Source organism: Oncorhynchus masou, chromosome 6 (genome assembly GCF_036934945.1).
Source record: "Oncorhynchus masou masou isolate Uvic2021 chromosome 6, UVic_Omas_1.1, whole genome shotgun sequence".
Lineage (NCBI taxonomy): Eukaryota > Metazoa > Chordata > Actinopteri > Salmoniformes > Salmonidae > Oncorhynchus > Oncorhynchus masou.
This window is the reverse complement of record NC_088217.1, coordinates 46,122,664-46,147,692: the sequence shown is the minus strand read 5'-3', so window position 1 is coordinate 46,147,692 and position 25,029 is coordinate 46,122,664. Positions and strand designations below refer to the sequence as shown.

General features: G+C 41.8%; 1 pseudogene; it reads right to left on the bottom strand.

Annotated features, from left to right (window-relative positions):
* Window positions 1-273: 273 nt before the first annotated feature.
* LOC135541618 (red-sensitive opsin-like) lies at window positions 274-6,422 on the bottom strand (annotated as a pseudogene).
* Window positions 6,423-25,029: the final 18,607 nt, after the last annotated feature.

The window sequence follows — 25,029 nt, the reverse complement described above, 5'->3', positions numbered from 1 at the left end:
ATATATACACGAAGAAAAACTATATATACCTGGGACAGGACAAGACAAAGACATCTGACTGCTACTTGTGTCCTCCATCTGAGTAGGGTTAATACTGTACTTTTTCATTACAGTCTTTATTTAATCATTGTAGCCGTTTGTAGAGCAGTGGCCCCGGTGCAGTCAACCATACAAAGAAAAGGACTATTAAAGGCCCAGTGCACTACTTTTGTGAAAAACATATATTTTATTTTTTATCCAGGGTTTTCAGGGGAGTGCCTCAACTCAGCCCCTCTACTTCCCGCGGCTATGGATGTGGGGACTGTAGATGGTCAAGGTCTTGCAGCTGTTGAGGAGAGTTAAGATGATCACTGCCTGGTAAACAGACCAGACCATTTTTTGTCAAAATCTTGAGGGCACACGTGTCCAAAAATGGAATGACTAATGACTTTTCAGATCAAGCATACTTGCATAAGGTGTGACTTAACCGGCCAGTACGGGTCACCTTTCCATCCACTTTAGTTTCTAAGATCAAGATTACGGCCACTTCAATTGGTATGACCAATCCAATGCCGCTGTATAATCCTTTACATTTACAGACTCCATACCAAGAGAGAGAGGGATAATTAAACATAAGAAGACTTTGAAATGGAATGTCTATCTACAAAGTGAGCGAACACATCGTCATCTGATGCTTTTTCAAATAAAATAAATGTACACAAGAAAGGCATTTGTGAAACATTTAGAAAAATGTGTGTTGTTAGAGCTTTGTAACATGAAATCGGTAAGAGATTTGAGAATCTTGTTAAGATTTACCTGTTTGTTCATGAAGACATATATAACTGGATTGTAGATGGTGGCGCACTTGGCAAAGTAGGCAGGCATTGCGGCAGCCAGAGGGTGGAAAGCATACCCAGGGTTAGCCGCAGCAAAGCAGGCAAAGCAGGTATAAGGTCCCCAGCATACACAGTAAGCTATAATCATGACAACCACCATCCTGGACACTTCCTTCTCAGCTTTCTGTGTTGACTCAGAGTCTTTCTGCTGTGCAGCAACCTGTGGTCATTCAGAAGGAATATCAAATGGTTAGATTTATCCCTCTGATATGCCTTTTCAAAAGGTACACTTGACCATTACTGTATTTACCAACATTGCTGCTTGCTACATTATAGTATATTTAAAATATCACTTACAGCACGGATGGCGAGCCAAACGAAGATGTAGCAGAAGATGATCACGAACAGGGGGAAGAAGCAGCATGTAATCATGAGAACAATCATGTAGGACTTGACTCCAGGATCCTCATTACCTACGAAGACATCAGGTCCACATGAAGTCTTCAGGCCATGAGGCCAGTACCTGGTGGAGGGAGAGAGAGATAGAGAATTGGTTAAATAATGACATGTTTTGAACTTGAATCGTCTGTGCAATAAGAAGAGAAATCCCCACCTGCTCCAGCCAAAGATGGGGGAGAACACCAGAAAGCAGCCCAGACCCAGGAGAAGATAATGCCTCCCATGGCCCATTTGTCATCAAACTTGACACTTCCAAAGGGCTTACACACCACCACCCATCTCTCCCAGGAGATGACAGCCAGAGACCATAGAGCAGCAATACCTGTATAAGATTTACATTTACATTATACAAAAGAGACATTCTGATTATTGTTATGGTGCTCTAGCAACTGCCAAATACTATTTCTCAACACTATGTAGAAATGTAGAATTTCCTTGTTAAATATTAGATCAAATTGTTGTCCATGTAAAACTGCATTTTACCACAAGTGGAGACAGTGAATCCCTCAAAGACACACATTGGGTGTCCCAGAATGAAGTAGCCAAAAACCTGGTTGATAACGCTGATGGTGCTAGCCAAAAGTGTCTCCCCAATGTCAGCAATAGCAAGGTTGACCAAGATCCAGTTGAGAGGGTGTTGGAGCTTCTTGAATTTTGCAGTGGCCACCAGTACCAGGCCATTGGTGAAGACTGAGAGGATGACCACTATGATCATCCAAAGTGTTGAAACATTGTACACCCATCTTGGAGCAATGTGATAGTTGGGGCCCTCAAAGGGATCTGAGAAAAAAAAATAGAAAATAATTTTGTCAGAAGAAGAAAATGACAGGTGCAATTGCCTGGTTAGATGAGCTACATGCTTTTAAATGATCAGTGAAGATGCAAAAGCAATGCCAATTACAACAATAATATTAATTCATTAACATTATGTATGAAGCACAAGTTCACTTATGCCATCCATGTTGTATATAACATCAATACATACAGGAAACAACCTCATGATTTAAATAAAATAAAATATATGATTTGGAAGTTGCAATAAAGGCAGAAGCAGTTGCTTGTTCTTTCCCACCTTTGGTGTTATTGCTATTGGTGTAGGTGAAGGACGATTCTCTTGTCTCTTCATTATGTCGCCTGGCTGCATAAGCTGCATTTCCCCAACCCTCTGCCAAGGAATCTGAAGAATATGCTAATCAAAAAGACAAAATATTATATCCCTTTCAGTCATTAAATTGTTCTAAAATTTTCACCTTGCCAGTTGTTTGTTGCCACAGTTGTGTTTTTGGCCTTAACTGTTGCCAGCTTTTTCTGTCTTCTGGTTTGCTTCTCTTGCTCTTCACCTGTTGTGGTGTTAGCAACCAACAAAATTGTGTACCCCAATCTGTGGGGTTTTATTACAGCTACGTCCTCATCGAGATTAAGATCTAAATCAGAAATGGTTTCACACACACACAAAGTTCAATTACTGTACGCTGACCCGGAAGAACTGAAGACCAAGGTTTGAATTTAAGGTTAATCCTTCTTGGATAAGAAGTGCTTTTGGTGTCGCGTTCCTCAGCATTCAGGCGAAATTGCTTATCCTTTTCATGTAAGAAAATAGTTGACTTTAACAATTATTCTTAGAGAAAATGTATTTTGACAATACAGTAATACAATTCCATGCTCAAGCTTTTCATGCTGTAAATACAAACCAATAATGAGGAAAGTGGATCACTTTGGGTCTTTAGGCTAATTGGAGAGATAATCTCTATCCTATCTGCTTTACAAGAGAGTTCATATGGGGTGTGTCATGTGAGTTTGGTCTTTAAACATTCATAACAGGTAGCAGTGAATAAACAGTTGAAAAACATAGAAAGTGAGACCAGAAGGTATTTTCATTTTGCTGCATGCATGACGTTTATTTTAAGCAGAAAAAAACCATTGTTAAATACATTTATACACAATTATCATGTATTATTTTTGTGTTTGTTTTTGCAAGAGGGCTACAAAATGTTTACCTCACAAGTTACTTTGAAAGTGAGAGGCTTTGAAACCATAAATTGTTCACATAGTTTTGAAATTATCAGATTTCCAATGGCAGTTTATTTCAGTTCTCCTTAGCAGTGATGCTGTCTAGTTTAGCCACTGAAGAGTGAAGGGAATGCCTTCCAAGATGGCAACTTTTTCTTTACCACTTGAAGAGACATTGATAGTAGTACTATATATACACACACATATTCCCATAATTTACCACAACAGTCAAAAAACTCCTAGGGTTGGTCCATATCAATTTAGGTTGTGTGGGTAAGGTTTTTTTACACACATTGTACATGAGTTAAAGCTTAATAATTTCCTAAAAAGTTGTGGGAAATTCTTTTAAGAAACACAAGAGGATGTACTGTACATTTGTTTCCAAGAGGTCGCCTGGGGTTTATGCAGGTGCCACAGAGGAAATCTTTGTTTTTATTGTAGACACTTCAGAGACATCTTCTGCCAAAGAGCTGCATGGTGCAAGTACGGAACTGGAGAGAGAGGAATAATTCAACATAAGACTTTGAAATTGAATGTCTATTTACAGAGTGAGCGAACACATTGTCATCTGATGCTTTTTAAAATAAAAGTACACAAGAAAGGCATTTGTGAAACATTTAGAAAAATGTGTACTGTTAGAGCTTTGTAACATGAAATCGGTAAGAAAAAAGACATATATACCTGGATTGTAGATGGTGGTGTGTTACGCATGCCTCTATGAAGAGGGAACGCAACACCCTGCTACAACTAAACTCTCCGTGAAGTGAAAAAGGTATGGACTGTGGGTGCAAGAAAGAATGACAACAGGCAGAATGTGGTACCGTTTACCAGGACTTTATTCCTTCACACAGGCTGGACGGAACCAAAGCAAAGAAAGTAAATCTTAAAGCCCCCCCTCTCCTATCTTACCTGCCTACCCACTACTTACCTAATTTAGCACCACCTGGTGCCCTAACCAAAATACAAGGGGTTGGTCCACCCAGGTCTTACCTAGTGTGCCTAGACAGCGAATGTGCTACGGGTATATGTATGCCCGCGGGCCTCTTGCCTAAGCACTCCCTAGGTGCCTTCCCCTTCCCCCCTGGGAACAAATGAAACAGAATATTAAACAAATTAACAAACTAAGAAACAAAGGACATCAAATAAGCTCTATCTGAGCAGCAAACTCACAAAACATACCAAATCTCCCCAGCAATGACCTCCCCAGCAATGACCTCCCCAGCAATGACCTCCCCAGCAATGACCTCCCCAGCAATGACCTCCCCAGCAATGACCTCCCCAGCAATGACCTCCCCAGCAATGACCTCCCCAGCAAAATCTCTGCAATGACCTCCCCAGCAAAATCTCTGCAATGACCTCCCCAGCAAAATCTCTCCCTCCTGAACAGAACACTGGCATTTATATAGCTTCAGAATGAATGGGTAATTGGAGACAGCTGCGTCTTGACGAGGGGGCGGGGTCAGCTCTCCAATTAGCCATGGAGTCGACCAATCAGCTGCTTGAGAGATTTCAGGAAGCCATTTCCTGAAATAAACACATGCAAATACACAAACTACAACACATAAACTGGGGAACGTAACATGGTGCTCTTGGCAAAGTAGGCAGGGATTGTGGCAGCCAGAGGGTGGAAAGCATACCCAGGGTTAGCCGCAGCAAAGCAGGTATAAGTTCCCCAGCATACACAGAAAGTGATAATCATGACAACAACCATCCTGGACACTTAATTTTTCATTTTCAGCCTTTCTGCTGTGCGGTAACCTGTGGCCATTCAGAAGGAATAGCAAATGGTTAGATTTATCCCTGTAATATACATTTCCAAAAGGTACACTTGACCATTACTGTATTCAACAACATGGTTGCTTGCTACGGCCAGGAGGAGGAAGCAGCATGTAATCATGAGAGTAATCATGTAGGACTTGTCTCCAGGCTGAGGCAATGACCACGAAGATCATTCAAAGTCTTGAAATATTATACAACAAAATGTATTGTGCGTACTGCCAGTGCCAGTTACAAATGGCAGGTCTGCTGTTTGTGAAATAACTTATACAAGACTACACTGCAACAAAAGACATTTAGCAACATCAATTTAGTTTAAAACCATTACCAGAGGTGTGGACTCAAGTCACATGACTTGGACTCGAGTCAGACTCGAGTCACAAATATGATGACTCGAAACTCGACTTTGACTTTAACGCCAATGACTCGTGACTTAACTTGGACTTGAGCCTTTTGACTCGAACTGACTTGATACCCTCCCCAAGGCCAAATATAAAAAATTATGCTATTCAAAAAAGTGTGCAGCGAAACAACTCTTCATTTAAGGGTTTACAGTTTGAATTGGGCAGCAGCCAATCAAATTGTGCCAGCTGAGAAAAAGTTGCGCGTGGCAGTGCAGAGGAACGTCGGCGGGTGAATTCAGATGGAGCCCTTGGAAAGATACCCAATATTATTATTTTCAGATATAAAGACTACAACTTGACTGCAAGACTGCAACTTGCAAAACATGCGTGAAGAAAATTAGACAGAGGCGCAACAACTTCCAACTTTGTTCGACATTTAAAGCTGCACAAAGAACGGTAAGTCGTGGCTAATATAGCAGACAGGGTCCTTCTCATGGCTACCCATGTATTTCCATGGAAATATAGAGTTTATTTGGAAAGTAATAAATATATATATATATATATTAAAAGCATTCATGATTTGCATAACTGTAATATACTAACTATTACTCTTGTTAAAAATATGAAATGGTATTACGTTTGGTGAAGAGCACTTTATGACTTGTTTAGGACTCGAAACTCAAAGTTTAGGACTTGAGACTTGACTTGAAACTTGTTGGTCTTGACTTGAGACTTGACTCGGGCTTGCTTGTCTTGACTTGGGACTTGAGTGCTAAGACTTGAGACTTGTAAACAATGACTTGGTCCCACCTCTGACCATTACCCTCTGTAATTCTACAATAACTACAATATTTTGGGGAATGCACAGAATTAGGCTCTTTCAATACTACCAAATGATATCAACCAAGGCACTAAACTGTACAAAATGTACTGTACCTTCGGTGTGACTGCTGTTAGTGTAGGCGGAGCCTGATTCTCTCATTGTATCATCGTTCCCCCTGGCAACAAACACTCCTCGCTCTGCCTTCCTGGACTGGTTAACAGGAGTTCCTGAAGTTGACTGCTGAAGTCCTATCCATTCTTCTCAACTACCCTAGGGCTTATATACCATCCTTTGGGTCTTTTGAAAGGATTATGGCATTGGAGGAATTAGGGCAGAGTTGGCACATGGGCCATGTAATAATTTGTGCAATGGCATAGACTTGATTGTCTTTTCTTAACATTTTCCACTTGCTATGTCAGTCACTAAATTAGCTCATGTCAGCAATTTTTTGTTGCTGATTGCTTGGTAAGCTAGTCTAGCCAGCTATCTAAATCTTGTCATTAGCAAATTACCAACCGGGCATGCAGGGCATGTGCTCAGGGGACCTGACCTCCAGGAGGCCCCCATTGATTTTGTTAGTCCCTCTCACATAGATATCACATGAACACAGTGGTCAACAGTCATTCAGAGTTGCTGGTGCAGAGCCCCACATTTTTAGCAAATGGGCTTGCATGTTTTGCATGTTATTTTGCCGTTAACACGTGTCACATATCAGTTTGTAAACAGGGGTAAAACAATATATATATCATTGAGTTAATAAAGCTGCATACAAACATGGTCTCTTTTTTGTTTTCTTGAGTAAGCGAACTCCAAAATGCAGGTGTTTCAGCCTAGCTCAGTGCTTTCTGTGGTGGTGGGGCAAGCCAGCAGAAAATATGAAGCATTGCGCTGTGATTGGCTCAGTGTTCTGTGATTCATGGGGACACTACGTCACCTCCAAGTCTAAGGGTAAAGCTTGAAAATTCAAGCCCCTTGGGTGCTGCCATAGATTTACATTAGAAGTGCCCATTCAAGAAGATTCAAGGTCATTGGCCACAGACAAAATGACATCAAATCATGTTATATCTACAGTAGCTTGGATTGGACTGATCATGTCAACATCATACTTTCAAAATCTTAGCTAGCAGTCATCATCATGAATCAAGTCGACAATCTACTGGCAAATCCTTTTAATCCTTATCATATGAAGAGAAATAATGAAGAGAAATTACAGATATCGGTGCTCATCGGCCATTGGACATAAACATTACACAACAAGTTTGAAATCGCAAATTCAACAATAAGTGGTTTGGAAGGAATCAGTGGCTAACTGCAAGTATTGCAAGTAATCATTAGCCTGCTATTCGCACAATAAGGTGAGTCCAAAAATGTCTTGTATTCTGCTGCATAAATTATGTAATATGCCAGGGGGATATGTATACTGTAGCTAAGAAAGTAATATTAAGTTTATGTTGTGTAGTAAGCTGTTAGTAGCCCATGTGCCTCACCCTAATAATTTGGTATATTTTCACCTCTTAATTTCCCCTACTGTTCTGACTTGGTGGTGCACATGTAGCCTATAACCTGTTTTTGAGAAATGTAATCATTGCATATTGTAAGAGCTCCCATTGTCTGCTTATATGCCCCCTTTATTTATCCTACAGTTCTGACTTGGTGTACAGGGAGAACACTGTAAGAACGGCTGTTCTGACGCTGTACATTTCAAAAGTGCTGAACAAATAGTTATATTGGCTACGTCGGTCCTAGCTCACTCATTAATGTCTTAATCTCAATTACGGATTGCCTCTTATTCGCTTGTCTTCCCCTTATGCCGTAGTTTGTACATCTCAATTGTCAGTAGAAACCACATTTGTTTCAGCAAGTCGGCCATATCACCTATGTTTTTATAAAAGGCTGTAAATGAGGCTGAATGAACTGTTTCGCTGCCAGACAAGGTTCCAGTGATAGCCATGTGTAGCTGTGGTAAGGTGTTGGGACTGCTGTTGGGACTCTCCTGTTGGGACAGCTTTATGTAGGCTCTAACAGTTTGTGGGCACCGTTTGTCACCGTTATAGAGCAATTCATTTATTGTTTATTGTTGTGTTGTATAGTGGCATTGCTGGCATGCATCACACCTTTTTTTTCAGCACCAAGACTTACATGCTAAAATCGCCACTGTATGAACATGGTACAAGCCATGGCAAAATGTCTAGAATGGCAGGAAATGTGCAAAGGACTGCAAAGGACTCCTGCCACCCGAACCATGGACTGTTCTCTCTTCTCCTGTCCGGCAGGCTCCGAAAGAGCTTATTTCCCCAGGCCATAAGACCATTGAATAGTATAAAACTGTTGAATAGCTAACTACCCATGTCCTCCCTCTGTCCCACAGACTATTGGCACGAACCCTATGCCCATCCTCAGGTCTCTACCACTCAACCACACACACCTACATTGACACTCTTTACATTCAATCATTTTCACACACTCACTACTGACACCTTACATATACACCAGTGGTGGACATTGCCGTTTATGATGAGGGAGGACAATTTCATTCTTCATGAGCATGGCCTTATTTCTATTACAGCATGTTGGATGACTGTCATTCATATTCCGTTCACCCAGTTCAATGTAACATCGATAGGTTTAGGATACTACATGATACTCAAATGTTCCCTATACCCATCATGGGGTTGCTACAACCTCGCCTATGAATGAAGTTCACAATGTAGGTGCAGACAGGTCGAGACAAAAATTTGAGATGACAGACAGTGACACATGGACAGACATTGACACATTCAATAACGCATTGTGCGCTCTTGTATGCATCTAGCTTATCTAGGGTGTAATAATTAGTCCAACAGTTGCAAACGAGAGTTTCCATTGGACAAATTCAGGTATTGTTATCCCCGTTTCGTTTAATTCCGTTTAAGAAGCAGTTTTCAAACAGAATCGGCGGAATGGAAACACTCATAATCACGCATAAACACAGTTCACTTTCATAGCAACCATGTTTTATTCCTTCCCGCCTCTATGCACTCTCCTCTCACCTTTTCCCTTTGTTTATGGACTTCAATGAACAACACATCAGCTGTATGTGACCAGGTGAAAAAAAACTTTCCAAGCCAAACCTTGTCATGACCACTACACACAGATTACATCGTTATCCCCATATTAGCTAAAGTAACGTCCTAGTCAACATAGCTAATACAACTAATGCGTTAGTAAACCCGCTATAATCTTGCAGTCACGTTACAGTGTATAGTCAGTAAGCAGTTACACTGGCGGGCCCCAGTGGCAATAAATTAATAAAACCAAAAGCTTACCTTGACTTGGAAGAGTTCCAGTGTTTTGTTGGATGGTCATAGCCAGCTAGCTAACATAGCATCCCTCTGTTTGAGCCGTGTGTTTAAGTAACTAGCCAGCTGCATTTCCTAGCTAAGAAAGTGAAACTGCAAGTGAAAAAAAGAAGACAAATTCTTTCTCTCTCTGTCTCTTACTCGGTTCTTCTTCATTTTTGAAGAAACAACTTTGTTGAAAACTGTTCAACTATTGTCTTTCTCTCTCTTTGAGTCAACTACATACCACATTTGATGCACTGCAGTGCTAGCTAGCTGTAGCTTATGCTTTCAGTACTAGATTAATTCTCTGATCGGGTTGACAACTTGTCAGTTCATGCTGCGAGAGCTCTGATAGGTTGAAGGACGTCCTCCGGAAGTTGTCATAATTACTGTGTAAGTCTATGGAAGTGGGTGAAAATCAAGAGCCTCCTAGGTTTTGTACTGAAGTCAATGTACCAAGAGGAGGACGGAAGCTAGCTATCCTCTGGCTACACCATGGTGCTACCCTACAGAGTGCTGTTGAGGCTACTGTAGAACTTCATTGCATTTTAATCCATTATTTGCTGATGTGAATATATAGAAAAAAAGTAGAACTTTTTCAATGTTTTATTATTTTTATTTTTATGAAATTCACTGAGGAGGATGATCCTCCTATTCCTCCTCTGAGGAGCCTCCATTGATATAAACTCACACTCACTCATTACCATGCACACGCCACATACCCTACTGCCAAAATAAATGTATTTATTATAATGATTAATATTACCATTCATTGCTACTATATTGTTTATTACAATTATTATTATCATTAGTATTTAACCTGCTACCAGACACATTTACCCCTGTTTACATGTACTGTTACCGCTGTTTACATGTACTTTTACCGCTGTTTACATGTACTTTCTCTCCAGTACCCCTGCACATTGCAATAACAGTGCTGGCACTGTACTGACCTGTACAAGACCTGCAAAACTGAAATATCACATTTACATAAGTATTCAGACCCTTTAAATTAGTACTTTGTTGAAGCACCTTTGGCAGCGATTACAGCCTTGAGTCTTCTTGGGTATGACGCTACAAGCTTGGCACACCTGTATTTGAAGAGTTTCTCCCATTCTACTTTGCAGATGCTCTCAAGCTCTGTCAGGTTGGACAGCTATTTTCAGGTCTCTCCAAGAGATATTCGATCGGGTTCAAGTCCGGGCTCTGGCTGGGCAACTAAAATACATTCAGAGACTTGTCCCGAAGCCACTCCTGCATCGTTTTGGCTGTGTGCTTAGGGTTGTTGTCCTGTTGGAAAGTGAACTTTGCCCCAGTCTGAGGTAATGAGCACTCTGGAGCAGGTTTTCATCAAGGATCTCTCTGTACTTTGCTCTGTCCATCTTTCCCTCCATCCTGACTAATCTCCCAGTCCCTGCCGCTGAAAAACATCCACACAGCATGATGCTGCCACCACCATGCTTCACAGTAGGGATGGTGCCAGGTTTCCTCCAGACGTGATTCTTGGTGATTCCAAACTTCTTCCATTTATGAATGACGAAGGTCACTGTGTTCTTGGGTTCTTCAATACTGCGGACATTTTTGGTACCCTTCCCCAGATCCGTGCCTCGACACAATCCTGTCTCGAAGCTCTACGGACAATTCCTTCAACCTCATGGCTTGGTTGTTGCTCTGACATGCACTGTCAACTGTGGGACCTTATATAGACAGTTGTGGTTACAGTCTGAACAAAAAATTGATTAAATTGAGTTTTTTTGCACCCATACACACACACAATACCCCATAATGACAAAATGGAAACATGTTTTTAGAAAGTTGTTCTAATTTAACGAAAATTTAATTCAAAAATATCTAATTTACATACACTACAGGTCAAAGGTTTTTGAACACTTACACATTCATGTGTTTTTCTTTATTTTTACTATTTTCTACATTTTATTTTATATTTGAGATTCTTCAAATAGCCACCCTTTGCCTTGATGACAGCTTTGCACACTTACACTTACACTTAAGTCATTTAGCAGACGCTCTTATCCAGAGCGACTTACAAATTGGTGAATTCACCTTCTGACATCCAGTGGAACAGCCACTTTACAATAGTGCATCTAAATCATTTAAGGGGGGGGTGAGAAGGATTACTTTATCCTATCCTAGGTATTCCTTGAAGAGGTGGGGTTTCAGGTGTCTCCGGAAGGTGGTGATTGACTCCGCTGTCCTGGCGTCGTGAGGGAGTTTGTTCCACCATTGGGGGGCCAGAGCAGCGAACAGTTTTGACTGGGCTGAGCGGTAACTGTACTTCCTCAGTGGTAGGGAGGCGAGCAGGCCAGAGGTGGATGAACGCAGTGCCCTTGTTTGGGTGTAGGGCCTGATCAGAGCCTGGAGGTACTGCGGTGCCGTTCCCCTCACACTCTTGGCATTCTCTCAAACAGCTTCACCTGGAGTGCTATTCCAACAGTCTTGAAGGAGTTCCCACATATGCTGAGCACTTAAGGGCTACTTTTCCTTCACTCTGCAGTCCGACTCATCCCAAACTATCTCAATTTGGTTGAGGTCGGGGGATTGTGGAGGCCAGGTCTGATGCACCACTCCATCACTCTCCTTCTTTGTCAAATAGACCTTACACAGCCTGGAGGTGTGTTGAGTCATTGTCCTGTTGAAAAACAAATGATACCATCCCATCTGGATTAGGCTTAGTGGGACTGTATCGCTGAAGAATGCTGTGGTAGCCATGCTGTTTAAGTTTGCCTTGAATTCTAAATACAGCACAGACAGTGTCACCAGTAAAGCACCCCAACACCATAACACCTCCTCCTCCATGCTTTACGGTGGGAAATACACATGCGGAGGTCATCCGTTCCCCCACTCACAAAGAAACGGCGGTAGGAATCAAAAATCTCCAATTTGGACTCCAGACCAAAGGACACATTTCCACCGGTCTCATGTCCATTGCTTGTGTTTCTTGGCCCAAGCAAGTCTCTTCTTATTGGTGTCCTTTAGTAGTGGTTTCTTTGCAGCAATTCGACAATGAAGGTCTGATTCACACATTCTCCTCTGAACAGTTGATGTTGAGATGCGTCTGTTACTTGAACTCTGAGAAGCATTTCTTTGGGCTGCAATTTCTGAGGCTATTAACTCTAATGAACGTATCTTCTACAGCAGAGGTAACTCTGGGTCTTTCATTCCTGTGGCGATCCTCATGAGAGCTCGTTTCATCATAGTGCTTGACGGTTTTTGCGACGGTACTTGAAGAAAATTTCAAAGTTCTTGACATTTTCCGCATTGACTGACCTCCATGTCTTAAAGTAATGATGGACTGTAATTTCTCTTTGCTTATTTCAGCTTTTCTTGCCATAATATGGACTTGGTCTTTTACCAAATAGGGCTATCTTCTGTATACCACCCCTATCTTGTCACAACACAACTGATTGGCTCAATGCATAAAGAAGGAAAGAAATATCACAAATGTACTTTTAAGAAGGCACACCTGTTAATTGAAATGCATTCCAGGTGACTACCACATGAAGCTGGTTGAGAGAATGCCAAGAGTGTGCAAAGCTGTCATCAAGTCAAAGGGTAGCTATTTGAAGAATCTGAAATATAAAATATATTTTGATTTGTTTAACACTTATTTGGTTACAACATGATTCCATTTGTGGTTATTCAATAGTTTTGATGTCATCACTGTTATTCTGCAATGTAGAAATAGTACAAATAAGAAAAACCCTTGAATGAGTAGGTGTTCTAAAACTTTTGACCGGTAGTTTAAGTATTGACACATCTGAGTCGATTACAGCTTTGACTCGTCTTGGGTATGTACAGTATGTCCAGTGGTGAAAATGTGATACTTAAAGTATTGATACCTTAACAGAAAGTTACTCAAGTAAAAGTTAAAGTCACCCAGTAAAATACAGTAGGGTACAGTCATAGGTACACTTCAACTATGACAGACAAAATGAGAAAAAAATCCAGAAAATCACATTGTAGGATTTTTTAATTAATTAATTTGCAAATTATGGTGGAAAATAAGTATTTGTTCACCTACAAACAAGCAAGATTTCTGGCTCTCACAGACCTGTAACTTCTTCTTTAAGAGGCTCCTCTGTCCTCCACTCGTTACCTGTATTAATGGCACCTGTTTGAACTTGTTATCGGTATAAAAGACACCTGTCCACAACCTCAAACAGTCACACTCCAAACTCAACTATGGCCAAGACCAAAGAGCTGTCAAAGGACACCAGAAACCAAATTGTAGACCTGCACCAGGCTGGGAAGACTGAATCTTCAATAGGTAAGCAGCTTGGTTTGAAGAAATCAACTGTGGGAGCAATTATTAGGAAATGGAAGACATACAAGACCACTGATAATCTTCCTCGATCTGGGGCTCCACACAAGATCTCACCCCGTGGGGTCAAAATGATCAATCAAGTGAATGACCTGCAGAGAGCTGGGACCAAAGTAACAAAGCCTACCATCAGTAACACACTACGCCGCCAGGGACTCAAATCCTGCAGTGCCAGACATGTCCCCCTGCTTAAGCCAGTACATGTCCAGGCCCGTCTTAAGTTTGCTAGAGAGCATTTGGATGATCCAGAAGAGGATTGGGACAATGTCATATGGTCAGATGAAACCAAAATATAACTTTTTGGTAAAAACTCAACTCGTCGTGTTTGGAGGACAAAGAATGCTGAGTTGCATCCAAAGAACACCATACCTACTGTGAAGCATGGGGGTGGAAACATCATGCTTTGGGGCTGTTTTTCTGCAAAGGGACCAGGACGACTGATCCGTGTAAAGGAAAGAATGAATGGGGCCATGTATCGTGAGATTTTGAGTGAAAACCTCCTTCCATCAGCAAGGGCATTGAAGATGAAACGTGGCTGGGTCTTTCAGCATGAAAATGATCCCAAACACACCGCCCGGGCAACGAATGAGTGGCTTCGTAAGAAGCATTTCAAGGTCCTGGAGTGGCCTAGCCATTCTCCAGATCTCAACCCCATAGAAGATCTTTGGAAGGAGTTGAAAGTCTGTGTTGCCCAGCAACAGCCCCAAAACATCATTGCTCTAGAGGAGATCTGCATGGAGGAATGGGCCAAAATACCAGCAACAGTGTGTGAAAACCTTGTGAAGACTTACAGAAAACGTTTGACCTCTGTCATTGCCAACAATGGGTATATAACCAAGTATTGTGATAAACTTTTGCTATTGACCAAATACTTATTTTCCACCATAATTTGTAAATAAATTAATTAAAAATCCTACAATGTGATTTTCTGGATTTTCTTTCTCATTTTGTCTGTCATAGTTGAAGTGTACCTATGATGAAAATTACAGGCCTCTCTCATCTTTTTAAGTGAGAGAACTTTCACAATTGGTGGCTGACTAAATACTTTTTTGCCCCACTGTACTACTGTAAGTATTTGGTTCTAAATATACTTAAGTTTTAACAATAAATGTAATTGCTGAAATACACTTAAGTATCAAAAGTGAAAGTATAAATCACTTCCAATTCCTTGTTAAGCAAAGCAGACCACACCATTTTATTATTTAAAAAATGTATTGCTAGCCCCGGGCACACTCCAACACTCAGAGTGAGTCCGCCAGATCAGAGGCAGTAGGGATGACCATGTGTTCTCTTGATGAGTATGTGAATTGAACCAATTTCCTGTCCTTCTAAGCATTCAAAATGTAACGAGTACTTTTGGGTGTCAGTGAAAAAGTAGTCAAAAATATGTATAGTTAAGTTCAGATGCCCCTCAAAAATGACTTAATACTTTAAAGTATTTTTACTTAAGTAGTTTACACTACTGAGTATGTCTGTATCAGCTTTGCACATCTGGATTTGGGCACGTTCTCCCATTTTTCTTCTGCAGATTTCTTCTGGGAAAACTAGATGGGGAGCAGCTGTGAACAGCAATATTCAAGTACTTCCACATATTTTCAATAGGATTCAATTAATGGCTTTGAATGGGCCACTCAAGTACTTTCGCATTCTTGTTATGAAGCCATTCCAGCGTTGCTTTGGCTGTATGTTTGGGGTTATTGTCCTGTTGGAACGGAAATCTTTACCTCGGTCTAAGGTCGTTTGCACCCTGAAACAGGTTCTCATCAAGGATTTGCCTATATTTGGCTCCATTCATTGTTCCCTCTCCCAGTCCCCCCCCCCTGAAAAAGCCAGGTGATGAGCTGTGCCTTTTCAAACTCCAGGCGTGTCGTTTGCCTTTTTCTCAGGAGTGGCTTCTGTCTGACCACTCTTACATAAAGCCCAGATTAGTGAAGTGCTGTAGAGACCATTGTCCTTCTGGCAGGTTCTCCCATCTCAGCCAAGGAACACTGTAGGTCTATTAGAGTGGTCCTTGGGTTCTTGGAAAAAAAATATTTATCCATTTTTAATTTAGGCTGTAACAACAAAATGTGAAAAAAGTCAAGAGGTATGAATACTTTCTGAAGGCACTGTATGTGGGTTAGACAGATGTAAGCATGGAGGGATTTGTCTACAGACTAAAGCAGCTTATTTGGACAAATGGGGTTCTGCAGGATTTAGCCTACCAATAAAAGTCTAATTAGTATTGACAGGAGTCCAGTCAGAAACGTCTTAATCTCTCCTGATTGATGATTAATTTTGTGGAGGCAGGGTTTATCCAAAACCCAGAATGAAGACAGATTTAGTCCCTGGTGGTAGAACATACGCATGGTTAAGGGTTTTGTTTAACTCCTGGTATCGTTTTCCGTTTACTTGAGTTGTTAAATGAGACGTTTAACTAACAGACTTCAGAAGACCTCCAAGAATGGGAGAGGATGGAAGCAGCAAACACGATGACACGCAAGAACAGTCTGTTAAAGTGTTACCTCCGTGTTTTCTTTTGTCCTACTTTCACTATTCTTAGCTGTTTGACTGTGTTACGATTGACAAATGCTCCTTTATCCTGTTACGCAATTATTATTATTATTTTTTTTTTTGGGGGCTATAGCACAACTAAACCATTAAATTGAAGGAACTTCTTGTAAAGCCTACCTGCCATCTCCTCATCGAGCTCCTCCATAAAATGCTGCATCGCTTCGAGGGTAAGTCTGGAATTCCGCTAGTTCTGAACTATTCATGATTGGTAAAAGTTCACTACTAGCAGAACTCGGATTTGCCCCCGACTTTCTTCAAGAAATTTGACCAGAGGCGAAAATAACGCTCTTGTGTAAATTGGGATTTTGGTATTGTCTTTGTTGTTTATGAAAGACTAATGTAGGTCTACAGGTATATATTGGGATGGAATGGACTTTTAATCATGTAAACGTGGTGTGATCTGAACATGGTTTGCAAATTGTATTTGTGTGGCCTTGTGTTCGTTTTACATCATTTCATGATTTCATTTCAATCACATTACTTCGTTATTTTTATTATAATAATAATAGTAACAATACTACCACATTATTTTTTAAATTATTATTATTAGCCTACTATTAGTGGTATTACTAATTTGTTAGTATTGTTTTATTTAGCATATTACTTTATTAATAATGTGTGACTACTTATTGATAATAATTGTGTTGTTGTTTTTGCTGTTTTTCTGGAAGAATTGTGTTGTTCTGGAAGAAATATCCTCCATTACAATCAATATTTTTCCAGGCTAAATTCTTTGACAGATTTTGCAGTAGCCTACAGTACATGGGGAAAACCAGGTAGGTTTTTTAAATGTTTTATTTCATCATAATATAATTTAAATATCCTTATTTATTAGCCAATTTTATCACAACAATGTATACCTTATAAAGGATCAATGATTCTATGTTTTAAATACTGTAGTCTTTGAGGGGGCACAACGTACTGAGGATGGCTGGGAGATGATCCGAAAGGGGGCTAGGCCCCCGACCATAAATTGAAGAATTTAGCGTTTTTGAAACACCTGAAAAAACGTTTTTCCTGCTATATGGGGCCATAATTATTATGATTAATTCTATGTAAAAAAAATGCATATTTTTCTGCTTATGTAAGCACATGTAAGCTGTCTGTATCCTCCTGACTGTTGGTTATTTTTTTTAAAGAAACTAAATATTCTTCGCTGCATCTCTGCTAAATTCTGGGTAAATGATTGAAAGGAATTTAAGCCTTGTTCAGTACATTTAGTTATTGCTTGCTTTTCTAAAGTCTACCAACTTTGCCAGCAGGAATGCCAGCTAAAAGAGATAGACAAAGCTAGTTACTAACTTGATTGATAGCCGGAAATGGCTTCTTCATAGCTAGTTATAAGGTTGGGAGATTGGGAACCTATCTGTGCTAGCTGAAGCCAAATTAATAAAATTCCTAGGTGGCTAGTAGCAATACAGAAAAACAAGAACTAGATATACATTATATGACCAAAAGTATGTGTACACCTGCACGTCGAACATCTCATTCCAAAATCATGGACATTGATATGGAGTTGGTCCCCCTTTGCTGCTATAACAGCCTCCACTCTTCAGGAAAGGCTTTCCACTAGATGTTGGAACATTGCTGCAGGGATTTGCTGTCATTCAGCCACAAGAGCATTAGTGAGGTCGGACACTGATGTTGGGTGATTAGGCCTGGCTCGCAGCCGGCGTTCCAATTCATCCCAAATGTGGTCAATGGAGTTGAGGTCAGAGCTCTGTGCAGGCCAGTCATGTTCTTCCACACCGATCCCAACAAACCATTTCTGTATGAACCTTGCTTTGTGCATCTGCCAAACCCAGATTCGTCTGAAAGACTGTCAGATAGTGAAGCATGATTCATCACTCCAGAGAATGCATTTCCACTGCTCCTGAATCCAATGGAGGCGAGCTATACACCACTCCAGCCGACACTTGGCATTGCGCATGGTGATCTTATGCGCTTGTTTGCGGCTGCTTGGCCATGGAAACCAATTTCATGAATCTCCCGACAAACAGTTATTGTGCTGACGTTGCTTCTAGAGGCAGTTTGGAACTTGGTAGTGACTGTTGCAACCAAGGACAGACGCGCTACGCACTTCCACACTTAGCGGTCCCGTTCTGTGAGCTTGTGTGGCTTACCACTTTGTGGCTGAGACATTTATATTGCTCCTAGACATTTCCACTTCAAAATAACAACATTTACATTTGACCGGGCCAGCTCTAGCAGGGTATTTGATGAACTGACTTGTTGGGACATGACACCATCACAGTGAAAGTCACTGAGCTCTACAGTGAGGCCATTTTACTGCCAATGTTTGTCTATGGAGACTGCGTGGCTGCGTGCTTTATTTTATTCACCGGTCTGCAATGGGGTGGTTGAAATAGCGGAATCCACTAATTTGAAGGGATGTCCACATGCTTTTGTATTTACACTGTACTTTTGTATATATACTGTATTTTTTAAACAGGATAAATCTGAGGGGGCACGCGTCTGTACGCACCTGTGGCTGCATAGTTGAATTAAGGATAGAGCTGTTACGCACTAATTAAGTAATTAAGGACTAAGTGTAATTACGGTGCAGACTTTGCCAATAGCTTATTACTGTAAAGGAGGCATGACGATAATGCTTTAACCTGTTAAGCCTTTTGATTTCAATACTTATTGAAGTAAATCGCTTTTCTTTCAGAAGGTGGGAACAAACGCATTTTAATGAAGGAAAAACATTACCACAATGACCTCAGGCTGTCTTTTTTTTAAGATTAAGCGATTAAGATCACTATATTCGTCAGTTGTACACTGAAGGTCCAACCAAAATGTTACTTTCACTTCATCCTAAACGCTCCGAAAGACACACATGCAGGTCGGAGAGGTTGGAGCAGTGGGCTGCCACACTGCATGCATGTGGAGCAGTTGTTGTGAGGGGTTTAGTGCCTTGCTCAATGGCTCAAGGGTATGAGAAAGCGAGGAGACATATGAGAGGGGTCAGAGTGGGAGAGTTTCCAAGTTATCTGATGTCACCTAAACTATATAATTACCACTACTCCCCCTATCATTAGCTGGTTGAATGAACTCTGTAAAAATGAATACCCTTCCGAAATTCTCCTACTTTTTTTCAAAATTCCTCCTTACCTTGATTTAATGGTGAGGAGGCGGGGGAGGGGGGAAATATGAATACTTTCTTCATAAAACACCATTTTTCACCACCATACTACGGTGGCTACTGCTACTTCCTAACATTGCGTACAGTGTTCAACCAAGGGTAAACAACAGATTGCTGCAATATGATTGGCTGAAGTACAGTTGAAGTCGGAAGTTTACATACAGTTAGTTTTTTTTTTTTAGGTTGGTCAGTCACAGTCATTTTTCAACCACTCCACAAATTTCTTGTTAACAAACTATAGTTTTGGCAAGTCAGTTAGGACATCTTCTTGGTGCATGACACAAGTAATTTTTCCAACAATTGTTTACAAACATATTATTTCACTGTATCACAATTCCAGTGTGTAAGAAGCTTACATAAACTACGTTGACTGTGCCTTTAAACAGCTTGGAAAATTCCAGAAAAGTATGTCATGGCTTTAGAAGCTTCTAATAGGCTAATTGACATCATTTGAGTCAATTGGAGGTGTACCTGTGGATGTATTTCAAGGCCAATCTTCAAACTCATTGCCTCTTTGCCTGACATCATGGGAAAATCAAGAGAAATTAGACTTCAATATAAATTGTAGACCTCCACAAGTCTGGTTCATTCTTGGGAGCAATTTCCAAATGCCTGAAGACGGCTCCACAGTACTGTCTTTTATCGATGGTGGTTATAATATCATTTAGGACATTGAACATAGCTGAGGGGCAACCATGACCAGCTCGTAAACCAGATTGCATAGTGGAGAAGGTACAGTGGGATTCGAAATGGTCGGTGATCTGTTTGTTAACTTGGCTTTCAAAGATTTTAGAAAGGCAGGGCAGGATGAATATAGGTCTATAACAGTTTAGGTCGAGAGTGTCTCCACCTTTGAAGAGGGGGATGACTGCGGCAGCTTTCCAATCTTTTGGGATCTCAGACAATACAAAATAGGTTGAACAGGCTAGTAATAGGGGTTGCAACAATTTTGGTGGATAATTTTAGAAAGAGAGGGTCCAGATTGTCTAACCCAGCTGATTTGTAGCGATCCAGATTTTGCAGCTCTTTCAGAGCATTAGCTGTCTGGATTTGGTTGAAGGAGAAGTGAGGGGGGCTTGGGCAAGTTGCTGCAGGGGGTGCAGAGCTGTTGGCCGGGATAGAGGTAGCCAGGTGGAAAGCTTGGCCAGCCGTAGAAAAATGCTTATTGAAATTCTCGATTAACGTAGATTTATCGGTGGTGATAGTGTTTCCTAGCCTCAGTGAAGTGGGCAGCTGGGAGGAGGTGCTCTTATTCTCCGTGGACTTTACAGTGTCCCAAAACTTTTTGGGATTAGTGCTACAGGATGCAAATTTCTGTTTGATAAAGCTAGCCTTTGCTTTCCTAACTGACTGTGTAATGTATATTGGTTCCTGACTTCCCTGAAAAGTCACATATCGTGGGGGCTATTCGATGCTAATGCAGAACGCCACAGGATGATTTTGTGCTGGTCAAAGGCAGTCAAGTCTGAGGTGAACCAAGGGCTATATCTGTTCTTAATTCTACATTTTTTGAATGGGGCATGCTTATTTTAGATGGTGTGGAAAGCACTTTTAAAGAGCAACCAGGCATCCTCTACTGATGGGATGAGGTCAATATCCTTCCAGGATACCCAGGTCGATTAGAAAGGCCTGCTCGCTCTAGTGTTTTAGGGAGGGTTTGATAGTGATGAGGGGTGGTCGTTTGTCCATGGACTGCTTAAGCATGCAGGCAATGAGGCAGTGATCGCTGAGTTCCTGGTTGAAGACAGCAGAGGTGTATTTAGAGGGCAAGTTGGTCAGGATGATATCTAAGAGGGTGCCCATGGTCACAGATTTAGAGTTGTACTTGGTAGGTTCCTTGATTAATATCAAATCAAATTTTATTTGTCACATACACATGGTTCGCAGATGTTAATGCGAGTGTTGCGAAATGCTTGTGCTTCTAGTTCCGACAATGCAGTAATAACCAACGAGTAATCTAACCTGACAGTTCCACAACTACTACCTTATACACACAAGTGTAAAGGCATAAAGAATATGTACATAAAGATATATGAATGAGTGATGGTACAGAACGGCATAGGCAAGATGCAGTAGATGGTATCGAGTACAGCATATACATATGAGATGAGTTATGTAGGGTATGTAACCTTAAAGGTCCATAGTTTAAAGTGGCTAGAGATACATGTATTACATAAAGATGGTGAGATGCAGTAGATGATATAGAGTACAGTATATACATATACATATGAGATGAGTAATGTAGGGTATGTAAACATATTAAGTGCCATTGTTTAAAGTGGCTAGTGATACATTTTTTTCATTCATTTCCATCATTAAAGTGGCTGGGGTTGAGTCAGTATGTTGGCAGCAGCCACTCAATGTTAGTGGTGGCTGCTTAACAGTCTGATGGCCTTGAGATAGAAGCTGTTTTTCAGTCTCTCGGTCCCTGCTTTGATGCACCTGTACTGACCTCGCCTTCTGGGTGATAGCGGGGTGAACAGGCAGTGGCTCGGGTGGTTGTTGTCCTTGATGATCTTTATGGCCTTCCTATGACATCTGGTGGTGTAGGTGTCCTGGAGGGCAGGTAGTATTCCTCCGGTGATGCATTGTGCAGACCTCACTACCCTCTGGAGAGCCTTGCTGTTGTGGGTGGAGCAGTTGCCGTACCAGGCGCTGATACAGCCCGACAGGATGCTCTCGATTGTGCATCTGTAGAAGTTTGTGAGTGCTTTTGGTGACAAGCCCAATTTCTTCAGCCTGCTGAGGTTGAAGAGGCGCTGCTGCGCCTTCTTCACGATGCTGTCTGTGTGGGTAGACCAATTCAGTTTGTCTGTGATGGGTACGCAGAGGAACTTAAAACTTACTACCCTCTCCACTACTGTCCCTGTCGATGTGGATAGGGGAGTGCTCCCTTTGCTGTTTCCTGAAGTCCACAATCATCTCCTTTATTTTGTGGACATTGAGTGTGAGGTTATTTTCCTGACACCACACTCCGAGGGCCCTCACCTCCTCCCTGTAGGCCGTCTCGTTGTTGTTGGTAATCAAGCCTACCACTGTAGTGTCGTCCGCAAGCTTGATGATTGAGTTGGAGGTGTGCATGACCACGCAGTCGTGGGTGAACAGGGAGTACAGGAGAGGGCTCAGAACGCACCCTTGTGGGGCCCCAGTGTTGAGGATCAGCGGGGTGGAGATGTTGTTACCTACCCTCACAACCTGGGGGCGGCCCGTCAGGAAGTCCAGTACCCAGTTGCACAGGGCGGGGTCGAGACCCAGGGTATCAAGCTTGATAACGAGTTTGGAGGGTACTATGGTGTTAAATGCTGAGCTGTAGTTGATAAACAGCATTCTCACATAGGTATTCCTCTTGTCCAGATGGGTTAGGGCAGTGTGGTTGCGATTGCGTCGTCTGTGGACCTATTGGGGCGGTAAGCAAATTGGAGTGGGTCTAGGGTGTCAGGTAGGGTGGAGGTGATATGGTCCTTGACTAGTCTCTCAAAGCACTTCATGATGACGGAAGTGAGTGCTACGGGCGCTAGATTTTTGGTTCCAACCGCTGTCTTTGTCAAACAAAATCAAAATCAAATAAAATGTTATTGGTCACACACATATTTAGCAGATGTTATTGCGGGTGAAGCGAAATGCTTGTGCTCCTAGCAGTGCAGTAATATCTAACAATTCACACAAAGTGTTAAAGAATGGAGTTAAGAAATATATAAATATTACGACAAGCACTGTCGGAGTGGCATTGACTAAAATACAGTAGAATAGAATACAGTATATACATATGAAATTAGTAAAGCAGTATGTAAGCATTATTAAAGTGACTAGTGTGCCATTATTAAAGTGACCAGTGATTCCATGTCTATGTATATAGGTTAGCAGCCTTGAGTAACCGGGTGGTAGCCGGCTAGTGATGACTTTTTAACAGTCTGATGGCCTTGAGATAGAAGCTGTTTTTCAGTCTCTCTGTCCCAGCTTGAAGCACCTGTACTGACCTCGCCTTCTGGATGGTAGTGGGGTGAATCCGGCCGTGGCTCGGGTGGTTGACATCCTGGATGATCTATTTGGCTTTCCTGTGACATCAGATGCTGAAGGTGTCTTGGAGGGAAGGCAGTGTGCCCCCAGTGATGCGTTTGGCAGACTGCACCACCCTCTGGAGAGCCCTGCGGTTGTGGGCAATGCAGTTGCCGTACCAGGCAGTGATACAACCCGACAGGATGCTCTCAATTGTGCATCTGTAGAAGTTTGTGAGGGTCTTAGAGGAAATTCTTCATCCTCGTTTTGAGGACTAGCGAAATGGAAGTGTTGTTTCCTTCCTTCACCACCTGGGGGCGGCCTGTCAGGAAGTTCAGGACTCAGATGCACAGGGCGGGGTTCAGACCCAGGATGATGAGCTTGGAAGGTACCATAGTGTTGAAGGCTGAACTGCAGTCAATGAACAGTATTCTTACATAGGTATTCCTCTTGTCCAGATGGGACAGGGCAGTGTGATGGCAAATGCATCGTCTGTGGATCTATTGGGGCGGTAATGCAAATTTAAGTGGGTCTAGTGTGTCAGTTAAGGTAGAAGTGATATGATCCTTAACTAGCCTCTCAAAGCACTTTATGATGACAGAAGTGAGTGCTACGCGGCGATAGTCATTTAGTTCAGTTATCTTTGTTTTCTTGGGTACGGGAGCAATGGTGGACATCTTGAAGCAAGTAGGGACAGCAGACTTGGATAGGGAGAGATTGAATATGTCCGTAAACACTCCAACCAGCTGGTCTGCGCATACTCTGAGGACGCAGTTAGGGATGCCGTCTAGGCCGGCAGCCTTGCGAGGGTTAACACGTTTAAATGTCTTACCTCGCGTTGGCCACAGATAACGAGAGCCCACAGTCCTTGGGAGTGGGCTGCGTCGGTAGCACTGTGTTATCTTCAAAGCTGGCAAAGAAGGTATTAACTGGTCAAGGGAGCAAGACGTCGATGTCTGCGACATGGCTGGTTTTCCCTTCGTAATCCGGGATTGTCTGTAGATCCTGCTACACACGTCTCGTGTCGGAGCTGTTGAATTGCAGCTCCACTTTGTTTCTGTACTGGCGTTTTGCCTGTTTGATTGACTTCCGGAGGGAATGACTACCGTTTGTATTCAACCATATTCCCATTCACCTTGTCATGATTAAATGCGATGGTTTGTGCTTTCAGTTTTGCGCAAATGCTGCCACCTATCCACGGTTTCTGATTAGGGTAGGTTTTAATAGTCACAGTGGGAACAACATCCGCCATACACTTGTTGATGAACTCAGTCACAGTGTCAGTGTATACGTTGATGTTATTCTCAGAGGCTACCCGGAACATATCCCAGTCCGCGTGATCAAAACAATCTTGAAGCATGGATTCTGATTAGTCCTGGATTGGGTAGGTTACTTTCTAAATGTAATCGGTTACTAGTTACCTGTCCAATTGTAATCAATAACGTA